General features: G+C 39.3%; 1 long non-coding RNA gene across 1 annotated transcript; it reads left to right on the top strand.

Annotated features, from left to right (window-relative positions):
• Positions 1 to 268: 268 nt before the first annotated feature.
• LOC138923493 (uncharacterized) lies at positions 269 to 1,899 on the top strand. Its single transcript, XR_011437157.1, has 3 exons — positions 269 to 392; positions 1,278 to 1,396; positions 1,777 to 1,899. It is a non-coding gene; the product is annotated as an uncharacterized lncRNA (long non-coding RNA).
• The last annotated feature ends 10,082 nt before the right edge of the window (positions 1,900 to 11,981 follow it).

Here is an 11,981-nt window from a genome sequence, read left to right as displayed (position 1 = left end):
CTGGGGTCTTTGCAGCCTTTAAGGAAAATGAATAATTTCAAAGATTCGCTTGTTATTCATTTTGTTAAATGTCACAAGTGGTAAAGGTCATTCACTTCTGGTGAGAAGGGAGTGATTAGGTCTGTAGCTATGCGAAAGAGAATGCCAACGCTTACAGCGGAATTGAGAAGCTGAAACAGGGAGCGGAGCACCTGGGACTTCTTTACTCCGGCTGCGCGTTAAACCACGTGGGCGCTTTTACGACACAACCTCGCCCTGACTGCAGTTCAGAACGGGTGAATCAGAATCTCTGCAGGCACGGTCCAAGCGCTGGAACTTTAAAAAGCTCCCCGGGTGACTCTAGTGTGTAGCCTGGATTGAGAACCACTGAACTAAATTGTTTACGTGATAAGGTGAAAGCAAGGCCTTCCCTGGGGGCGGAGATTGTACGAGACTTTGGGAAGTTTCGCTTCCTCTGCATGGAGCTGGAGATAGGGATGTGGAACTTGGGAGAGAGAGAGAGGTGAGAGGGAGGTATCCGATCTGATCGAGGAGTGGACCCTCTGCAATATGGCGACTCACCTAGAGCTAAGGAGGTAGACAGCCAATATTGGATGTTCCCTCAGTCCCGGTTCTACCTCTGCTCCCCATGAAAGGGCACAGTCAGTGAATTTTAGGATTTGTGGATTTGACTTACGACTGATATATATATATTTTCCCTCTGTGATAATTTCTCACAGTAACTTGTGTTAGCAAGGCCATGGGGAATGAAAGAGGAGGCTGTGTCCACAGGTGGGCAAGAGTGACAAGATGGCAAGAGGTACCTAACAGAGCAGCCTGGTACAACCACCTTGGCGGAGGTGACGAGCGTCTCTCACTCAGTAAACTTCAGCTTATATTTGACGAGACAGTGGATTTCCCACAATAATGCAGAATGAGGGCAAAAGATTTTATCTGAATATAGTTTTTAAAAGTAACATGGAAGGGCAATAAAGTTGATTGGGTACAAGGAGGTCAAGGACCAAGGAAAGATTTTTAGAATTGGCACAAGCCACCAGTTTCCTAGGCATGAAGTCACATTTGTAGGGTCTTACAAACTGGGTCTGTATGTGTATGTGTGTGCTGGGGGTGGTGGTCAGGACAAAAAGAAGCAATGGAGGGGCAATTATTGAAGCAACAGAGGCATCACTGATGCCCACTTAGTCCAGAAATTTGGCAATAAAAAGGAGAGAAACAGAATCTCAGCTAGAGGAGGTTACAGGATGAAACGATGATGCTCTTGTGTGTTTGATTTCAAGGCAGGATGGAAGTGTGCATGCTTGAGTAGAAAGCAAGTGGCACCAAGAGGAGCTAAACATGCCGGAGAGGAAGAGCATAGGTGTGAGCCCACAGACTGAGAAAAATGAACATCTTTTAGGTGAGTGGTCTTGAAACTTCTGATTGTGCCATTCCTAGTGGTAAAATATTTTTGAGGGTTTACTTTGGATACAAGTATGTTTACTTATTCATAAATTGCTTACATGTATCATTATTACATTATAAAATAGGGCAAAACGGACATGTAAAATGATATAAAAATAAAACAGTTTATTTATACATGAATTTTCACGCAAAATATTATTTATTTCCATTGCTACATATTATTAATAGTAATAATAGTATTTTTAGTGGCAGCAAAATGATTGAATATGCTTCACTATTTTTGAAAACCTTGATTTAAGGTTTTATATAATAGCAATTCAAAGGTCTGGTTCTAATTTCAGCTTATTTTGATACTTGATTTTGTGTCTATCACAGCTGAAAAAAGATACCTCAGAAAGATACGTAGATCTGACTGGAAATAGTGTATCTGCCTTGTGATGCTCATTTTTCATTCCTACCCGTCAATTATGCAAGGGCTGATATTGAAATTCAGTTGGTAAGTTTAATCTTTCCTGATGTCAGTCATTTGTTTTGTGAACCAACTGTACAATATCCTGTATCTATATTTTTAACAAATGGGTTTAAAATCTATTGAAATTATTTGCTTAGAAAAAAATTTTCCTAGCCAGCCCTGGTCTAGTGGTTAAGATTCGGCACTCTCACCCCCACAGCCCGGGTTCGTTTCCCGGTCAGGGAACCACACCACCCGTCTGTCAGTGGTCACAGTGTGGCGGCTCACACAGAGAACTAAACCAACAGCTAGGATACGCAACCATGCACTGAAGCTCTAAAAAAAGAAAAAGGAGAAAACTTTCCTTGATGTTGGGTGATACGCAGTAAAATACACTGATATTAAGCTCAATAGAAGATTTTTAAGCAGTAGAAAATTCAGTTTCCACGTTTTTCAAGTGTGCAGATATGGCTGCTTTTACATAAATAACATAAATCAACAAACATAAAGTTACAAACATAAGTTGTTTGGAGCACCAACATGAAATAATTGTGAAAACTCTCAACACCAGTTTCTAAACTGATCCCTCCATAGCATAAATATATTTTTAAAAGCAATGACTTTTTTTTCATCATCATTAAAAATCACGTTTACCTTGAAGGGATAGATTAAACATATTTATTTGTTTCAAAAATATCTACTAGATAGCATTCTAGTGACATTTACTTATCACAGAAAAGGTCAGCAGATTCATAACATGTTTTTTGTAAAGAAAAATTAGTATCATCTTTAAGCTTGACAGTGATTTTACTTTGAGATAACTGCATTGTCTGTGGGACACCTTATTAATCTACTGTAGCTGCAATGATGCTGTGTCATAAACAACCACAGGACCTCAGTGGCCTGTGGCATAAGCATTATTTCTTGCTCACAGGTCTGGGGAGACTCTGCTTCTGGCTGTGGGTGACGGACGTGCCTTGCCTCTGGGCTGTTCCATGCATCTCATTCCAGGCTGACAGGCAGCAGCAACTCAGGGCATATTCTTCTCCTGGCTACAGCAAGTGAGCAGGGAATGGCTCATTTTAAACCTCTGCTCATGCAACAGGCTCTGACATCCCATTGGCCAAAATGAGTCATACGCTAAGTCCAAAGTCAAGGGTGGAAAGAACACGCTGCCCACCATGAGTCCATGTCAAGGGTATTGAAGTGTAATTTTCTAGCAGGAGAATGAAGAATTGAGGCCAATGATTCAGTTCACCACAGGTTTCCAAGATTTTTGTAGTCACTTTTCATCTCACTAAAACCTATCATACAAACCCCACCACAGGCAGTGGTATCTTTGTCATCTTTCCCCAGAATATGTTTTGTTTACTCCCATCAGAGCTCCCGCTTCATCAGGAGTTACACTAACACAGCTTTTAACTCAAACATCCTTTTTTTTTTTTCTTTTTTTAAGTGGAAATCATTCCTTATTGAATTCACTATTGAATTCTTCTCCTGGATGCCTTTCCTTAGAGATTCTCACGCACACACAAAAGTAGTCCTCCTCTGTTCTTTAGGGAAACAGAACCCAGAAAACTCTGTCAAGTGAAGCATGCTGGCCACGTATGTGTTTTCCTCCGACAGAATAGCACACTTCCCAAACCACTTCACTTGTACTAATACAAATTTACTTAATTTTGCAGCAGTTTTATTTTTGTTTATTTATTTATTTATTTATTAAAGATTAGCACCTGAGCTAACATCTATTGCCAATCTTCTTTTTTTCTTTTTTGTCGTCTCCTCCCCAAAGCCCCCCTGTACACACTTGTATATTCTAGTTGGTTGTGCTATGTGGGACGCCACCTCAGCATGGCTTGATGAGCAGTGCCAGGTCCGTGCCCAGGATCCGAACCGGTGAAACCCTGGGCCGCAAAGTAGAACACAAGAAGTTAACAACCACTTGGCCACGGGGCTGGCCCCCAGCGATTTTATTTTTTTGTACATCTTCCAAAATATTTTCTGACAGATGAATGTGTATTTGTTTGTAGCCATATTGTTTTCAATGTATTGTCTCAGCCATTTTCACCACCATGGGAGGAAAAATGTTTCCACTAGTGGTGTGTGGCTTGTTTCGTTTCAGTTGTAAGACATCTCATATGAGCATTCTAAATATTTATCATTCAATTTAATGAAATGTTTTAAAGTACTAGAGTGGTAGCATGCGATTTTAATTTTTTTTTTTTTGAGGAAGATTAGCCCTGAGCTAACTGCTGCCAACCCAGTGGCGCAGCGGTTAAGTTCCCACGTTCTGCTTCGGTGGCCTGGGGTTTGCCAGTTTGGATCCCGGGTGTGGACCTACGCACTGCTTGTCAAGCCATGCTGTGGCAGGCGTCCCACATAAAATAGGAGAAGACGGGCACGGATGTTAGCTCAGGGCAGATGAGGAGATATTGTTTAGAGGGTGTAGAGTTTCAGTCTGCAAGAGGAAAAGAGCTCTGGATGTAATGGTGGTGACAGTTGGACAACAATATGAATGTTTATTAAATCACTGGACTGTACACTCCCTCACTTCCTGCATACCCATGTTTATTTGATTTTTCATGTTTAGTTGATTTTTGTAGTGAAATGTTTTAATTCCCTTCTCATTTCTTATTGTGTATATATTCTGTAGCTATTTTCTTTGTGGTTACCATGGGGGTTACATTTAACATCCTAAGGTTATAACACTGTAATTTGAATTTATGCCAGCTTAACTTCAATAACATACAAAAACTCTGCTTCTTTACAACTCCATCCCCACCACTTTCAGTTGTTGATGTCACAAAATTACATCTTTGTACATTGTGTTTCCAAAAACTTGAACTAATAATTGGGCCTTTTGAATGAATTGGTCTCTTAAGTTATATAGAAAATAAAATACGGAGTTACAAACCAAAGTTATAATAACACTAGCTTTTATACTTACCCATGTATTTACCTTTACTGCAATCTTTATTTCTTCTTACAACTTTGAGTTACTGTCTCGTGTCCTTTCCTTTCAACTAGCAAGACTCCCTTTAACATTTCTTGCAGGGAAGGTCTAGAGATAATGAACTCCCTCAGCTTTTGTTTATCTGGGAATGTCTTAAGGTCTCCTTTGCTTCTGAAGGGCAGTTTTGCCAGATATAGGATTCTTGATTGACAGGGTTTTTTTCTTTTAGTATTTTAAGTATACCAGCCCACTGCCTTCTGGCTTCCAACGTTTCTGATGAGACATTTGCTGATAATCTTATTGAGAATCCCTTGCATGTGACAACTTACTTCTCTTTCTACTTTCAAGATTCTTTCTTTGTCTTTCAACAGTTTGATTATAATGTGTCTCAGTCTGGATCTCTTTGGGTTCATCCTGCTTGAAGTTTCCTGTGTTTCTGGGATGTTTTTATTCATGTCTTTCATCATATTTGGGAAGTTTTTGGCTGTTGTTTCTTCAAAAAAATCTCCCTGCCTCTTTTTTCTCTCTTCTCCTTGATGGTGTCCCGTAGTTCCCTTAGGCTCTGTTCCCTTTCTTAATATCTTTTTTCTTTATATACTATAGATATGATAATTTCCATTGTCCTATCTTCAAGTTGGCTATTTCTTTCTTCTGCCTGCTCAAAGTTGTCTTTGAATCCCTCTAGTGAATTTTTTATTTCAGTTATTTTACTTTATAGCTTCAGAATTTCTTTTTTGGTTTTCTGTCCCTTTTTTGGTATTTACATTTTGTTCATACATCATTTTTTTGACTTTCTCCATGTCTGTCTTTAGTCTTTGAACATCTTTAAGACAATCATTTTAAAGTCTTTGTATAATAGGTCTGTCATCAGGTCTTTCTTGGAAACAGTTTTTTTTTGTTTTTTGTTTTTTCCTTTGAATGGACAATATTTTCCTATTCCTGTGTATGTCTTGTGATTTTTTGTTGAAAACTGGACATTGGAATTACATAATGTGGTAACTCTGGGAATCAGATTCTTCCCCTTCCCTAGGTTTTGCTGGGTTTTGTTTTGTTTTGATTGCTGTAGGCTGCGTCTGTGCCAAGGATCAGCCTGAGGTGTAAATTTGAGGCCTTTTTAGGTCTTTTCTAAGCATACGCCTTTCCCTGGGCGTGCATGGTGACTTTCTAATTTTCCCCATGTATGTGGCTGCTTTTGAATGTCCTAGTCTTTAATGTCTGGCTCCCAAAAAGAGGAGAAAGAGAGAAAGAGAGAGAGAAAACAAAGGCTCTAGTTCTTTAAATTCCCTGGAAGTCACTTCAGCTACAGAGGGAGACGGCTTGCAACAATAGAGGGAGGAGCAACAATAGTGACTACCTCTGTGTCTGCACCTTTGTCATCAGAAGCAGCAATCAGAATCAGAATACAGATCCCTAGTCTTTGGAGAACATGGTCCTTATTGCCCACCCTGGCTCCTACAAGCTGCATGCAAGCAGCTGCAGGAACACGTGCACAGCTGCCTGCCCAGAGTGGGTAATGAGTAGGGGCCGCTGAGCTAAGAGCTGAAACTGACTGAAATTTACCATGCAAGTACTCCCCTGGAAGTTGCAAGACTTCAATAGATGCCACAGTTCCAAAATACTTTCATCAGACAGATTCTGCTGGAGTAATTGTTGTCTGAGCGAGTCACAGATTCCTGGTGCTTCCTACTCTGCCATCTTTCCAGAGTCCTCCTTGCCTGCTTGATTTTTAAGGGTCTTGCACATTGTGATGCCTCAAGACTACCAATAACTATATACAAACGACAAGATACATTTAAGGTGAGGGTCATCATTTATAAGAGCGGATGTTAACCTATATTTCAAATAGACATTGATATTTTCGAGGAAGATGGCCAACTTCTAGTCATATCGTTGTTTTTTATAATGTTCTACATTATCATGTGGTTGACAAAGGTTTGTACTAGTGAGTCAAAAAATAACAGCTTTGCCATTTTGTGTGTGTCCTTAACATTATTAATACCATGTGGTTTGTCTATGATTTCTTTAAAGGTATCTTTTTGTTGTCATTGTTGTCATTGGCCCATTTGTGAGGGTTGATTTAGTTGAAACATGAGCACACAATTTGTAGATCCACTTCCCCCAGCTCAAGTCCATGTGTCCAAAACCACTGAAAGTGAAATGCCCAAGTCTCCCATGGTCAGCCCTTCTTGAAACCCTTCCCCCGGGACACCTCTCACGCTGAGGGTGCAACGTGGCCAGAGAACACATAGACCAAATATGCACAATCCTTATACTAAATAACACTGAGACTTTAATTTTATTTTCATAAGATAAATGCATACAAATAGAACTTTCAATATTGATTCCACAATCCTGTTTTCGAGACTGAAAATTCAAGCCAATAGTAACATAATGGTAAAACGGTTTCTTAACAGAATATTTTAATTACTTGTTCAAGATTAGTTTCTACTGGCTGGGTCCAAAAGGCCACCTCAAGAGGTCTGCTTCTCATTCTGGCTCTCTAACTCAGTAGGAGATCTCCTTCTTGGGCTGGTGTCTTCAGTAAGGTGAGATATTTTCAGTCTAATTCTCAGGGTTTAAAGTTTTCTTTTTCTTTTTCTTTATCAAGGTTATGCTAGCTTTGTGACCTAAACAAAATATAAGCTGTACAGTACAATTTAGAAGTTTCTTGAGTTTTTGTGCTTGACTAAATTTGTTCTTTTGAAAACAGGCTATGATTTTTCTTTGCTGTTTTATGGCAGAACAATCCACTTTCCTACAATCAGCTCTGGCCACATTGAGAGAACCATTTGAAATTAGCCATTTTTTTCCTTCCTGAGCTTAATAGACACCTATTTATGCAAAAACAGAGAAAAGATCTTTGCTTTTCCAGGAAATAGGGCAGATCATGAGACTGTGCAAATAGTGGTCCCAGACAGCAAAGTGCCTAACAGAATTTTATGCCATTCAGGAAATTGGAAAGCAACATGAGCAAGGTAAACAGCATATTATGAAGGATTTCTTTTTCTAACAAAGTGTCCAAAGAATTAGACAAGGAACATTAAGTTCCATAAGAAGAATGAAGAATAATTTGACCAGTTGAAGTAGCAGACTGAGTCATTGGAAATGAGCAAGGTTGGTCTTTAACCATCCAGCTTCCCCTGTTATTAATACCAATCTCTAATATTTTTACAGCACTTTGCAATTTACATAGAGCTTTTCTTGTTGGTGGCACCCTCCTTCTCATGTTCTCACCTGGCCCCTATGGGGTTTTACCAAATCTGATCTCAGAAATGCATTTGCTCAACCCATTCCCAGTAAGCAGCTTCAAATCCTTTATGAAATAAAGCAGGGTCAAAGTGAAAAAAATATTCATCTCAACAAAGGTAAAAGTGACTGATAATGTTTAATGTGTGACCTTTCCAGAGGCATTTGTATTTCACCAGAAGATAAAGTCTTAAGTTAAACAGATGAATCAGTAATTCTATAGGTCAGACAGCGAGAGAGGTTTTCTGGGGGAAGGGAGGGCACAGGACTTGAAGTGTCCTTTTTGATATCCCTGAAATGAAACTATTTAGGAAGCCATTTTGCTTTCTGGCAGGATATTCTTCTCTCTGGATCTGCATAGGTGATAGCATACATTTCTCAGATTGGTTGAATTTAATTAATTAGAACCCAGTTGTCAAACTGTCTAAATGTGGACTCCTAGAATTTTAGAGATTGGGAAAATCTTAGAGTTATTTTGGCCAAACCCCTTATTTTATTGATGAGAAAATTGTGGACAAGAAAGTCTAAATCATTCTGATTAAAGCAACAAGATCCAAATGCTTTAATAATCAAGAAAGCTGATAAGGTGAGGACTAAACATTGAGCTGATCAAGAAAGTTTCTTGAGGTGTTTGTTGTTATTTAGACACAGGCCAGGTGCAGTATGCTTTTGTTGTTGTTTCTGTTGTTCCATAAATCCAGCTGAACTACATCTGAGCAGTAGGAGATGTTACTATTCCAGTGCCCGTCAATGTGTTGTTTTGGTCTAGCATAATCATTATCTCTTGTCTCTAGATTCATCATTAATTGCATTAATCTTTTATAATTCTCTGTATATTCATGAAATTGAATATATAGCAGAATACTAGAAAAGTCAGCAGGTTCTCTTTAACACTGTGTTCTTTCATCACATTGTCAAAGATGTCCTTCCTTATAATACAGTATTGTTGAGCCGCCAGACTCCTTGTTAGCCTTGCACCATCATAGATTTTTGATAGATCCTTAAAGATCATCTTGTTTAGCCATATCATCTTTTTAGATGGTGGACTGAGACCCCAATTGCCACACACCTACTTTGGAGAAGAAGCAGAATGAAAGCCTGGATACCCCGAATCCATGTCTACGTCTCTGTCCACTATACCACACGGCACCATTTTAAAACAAACTTAGAAGCCTCTGGTGGCTCCAGAAAGACATTTATCCCTTATACTTCAAACCTAGAGAATGTTGACTGGCATGGTTCCTTTGGAGTAAATCCAATTCTGGAAGAGGAGAGGAGACTAAGTTATTTTTTCCCAGCCTTCATGAGATCGCTGGAAATGCTCTCAGAAGATGTGTTAGACTCTAAGAGCTGGATTTTTCCATTCAGTTCCCTTTTGTTTTGCTTGGCCTTACAAGGAAGAAAAATGCTTAACTGAGTGATCAAGCCAATGAAACCTGAATCAGCTGTTTGTTTTATGTTTTCCTCATTAAGTATTTCCATTTTGTGTTTAAAATTCAGAAGCTTATCTTAAAGAGCAAAGGTTACATTCAAGATTAATGTCAAAGAATCCCTAAGAAAACTGCCTGAGAAACCAGGATCCTGGTCTTTAGAGGAACTGTTCTTTCTGAGAAGCCTGATGACTCATGCTGGTGGTAGAAGCTTGTAATCTGCCATGAAAATTAAAGCATTTACAATTCAAAAATTTCCTTGGTTGCATCTACACTGAATCTTCTGGAAGAAAATTGGGAAAAAACTCAAAAACCCAAAAACCAAACCAAACAGTCAGTTGTCTGGCTGTTTTGGCTACATCACGACAAACATATTGCTGTTTGCAAGTATCTCGTAATTGCCTGAATTTTTTGTCATCCAGATTAACAGTCATGGGCATAGTCGAAGAACAATTTATTTCCACCTGGAATATAATTGGAAATTTAAAGCACAGATTTTGATGATTACTAGCTTAATGAAAGAACATAGCTTAGTTGGATAGGAAACAGCATAACTCATACAATCAAAAATTAGTTGAAAGGAAAATATCACGTAAGAGAAAGGACTGAAGCAATCCAGCCACAATTTGTAATCAGAAGCCAGCATACAGTCGGCATAATGAGGTGTCTTTTAAAGGTAAATGCTCATTAGGACAGTCATTTGAAACATTTCGATACAAGGGCAGGGTCTCTGGAACACTGAGTCCTGAGTTCTACCAATTACTAACAGGAAGGGGCATCCGCACATAACTTTCATTTTCAAGGAGTCACACTCATCTGTCCCCAGGGTTCAGCAAAGAAATCACTGGTGCCCAGAAAACAGGAGGGAAAAAACACACGAAGCCGGCGATTGTGCTAAATGAGAAAGGTCAGCTCTTACCCACATCTATTCATCAGTCTTCAGAACCTTTGCCAAACTTCCAACCACTGGCAGCTTGGGCCGTGTTTCCTTTGTTCACACAAGCAACAGTTACCTTTAAGTTTGTATTCATTATTTGGATGATGAATATAATTTGATGTCAATGATTAAATAACCTGGGTCAGCCTTGTCAAATGTCCCTGCCTTGGGTGCCTTCCTGACCACCCAATCTACATGTCAGTCACCTTCCCCCCTCACAATGTTTTGTTTTCTTCCAAAGAACTATGATTATCTAAAATTACCCTTTGTAAAAAAAGAATTTGCTTATGTCTTTCCGGTGCATTTTCTCCATGGGGTGTCAGCACTGTAGGATCAGATTCCTTGATGATCCCGTTCACTGCCGGATCTCCAGCGTCTCAGAGGGAGCCTGGCACATAAGAGACGCTGAATAAATATTTGTTAAATGAATATCTGAAAGCCTAAAACAGATGGCCTTCATCATCTCTCTTTCCTTTGGAATGAAAACTAAGTTCCAAGTTGCCATGCAAAGGAGAAAGGTCCTGTAAGACAAAAAGTGAAATTGGAAAAAGAATGACTAAAAAACAAGACTGAATAAAACATGCAGAGCCAGATGATTGAAAAATAAAGAAGAAAACTGAATGATTATTAATTAATTACTAAATGATTTAATTTAAATAATTTTACAGGTAAAAATTCAAAAGAAAGCAAAAATTGAAAACCAGAAATAGACGAGTGGGGAACCAAACCTGGGCTGCCAAAGCTCAGTATGGTGAAAACCACTAGGCTACCGGGGCTGGCCCTGGGCAGAAGGTTTGAACCACAGTGTTGGAATGCTCCCTGAAGTGATCCCCAGGAACTAGAATCCTGGATGGGTCAGAAGGCAGAGGATCTGGATCTTCCTGTGACCATAAATAAAAGCCCAATCATTGGAAACAGCTTAGATTCAAATTCTGGGAAGTGTAGATAATTCTGAGATGAGGTTTAAAGGAGCTAAACGTGTAAAAGTCTTAGGACTGTACCTGCTTCTTAGTAAGTGTTCAAAATTGTCACCTTTTATTATGTATTTTTAAATCAATCAGCAAAGTGTTGTTGAGCACAGCTGTCTTGCCTCCCTTCCTGCAGCCCATCAGCCACCAGGTTGCTCCTGAAGTTGAAGGAGTGGAGATTTGTGCAGAATGCAGCAATCTCCCACAGGCAACATTTTATACCATCTCCTTTCCTCCCTATTGGGCACTTGAGTTTGCACTAGAACTCTACATCAGGAATGGGGAAGAAGAATTAATAAGGATAAGGATTTCACTTGCAAGGTCTATACAGACACATGTAACTCATTGTCCAAGGTTCACTTACATCCTGTGCTATATCTTTGTCATAACCTCTACCTACTTCTGCTATGGCACTTAGTACCTGCAGCTGTGTTTATAACCTTTGCTCCTGGAGCAAATTCTTCCAGGGCAAAAGCCTGTCTTACTCATTGTTTTGGACTGAATTGTGTCTCCCCCAAATTCGAATGTTGAAGCCCTAACTCCTAGTGTGACTGTATTTGGAAACAGGGCTTTTAAAGAGGTAATTAAGATTAAA

This window comes from Equus caballus, chromosome 3 (assembly GCF_041296265.1).
Source record: "Equus caballus isolate H_3958 breed thoroughbred chromosome 3, TB-T2T, whole genome shotgun sequence".
NCBI classification, from domain to species: Eukaryota; Metazoa; Chordata; class Mammalia; order Perissodactyla; family Equidae; genus Equus; species Equus caballus.
Note: the sequence above shows the minus strand (reverse complement) of the source record. Positions and strands in the feature narration are given on the sequence as shown.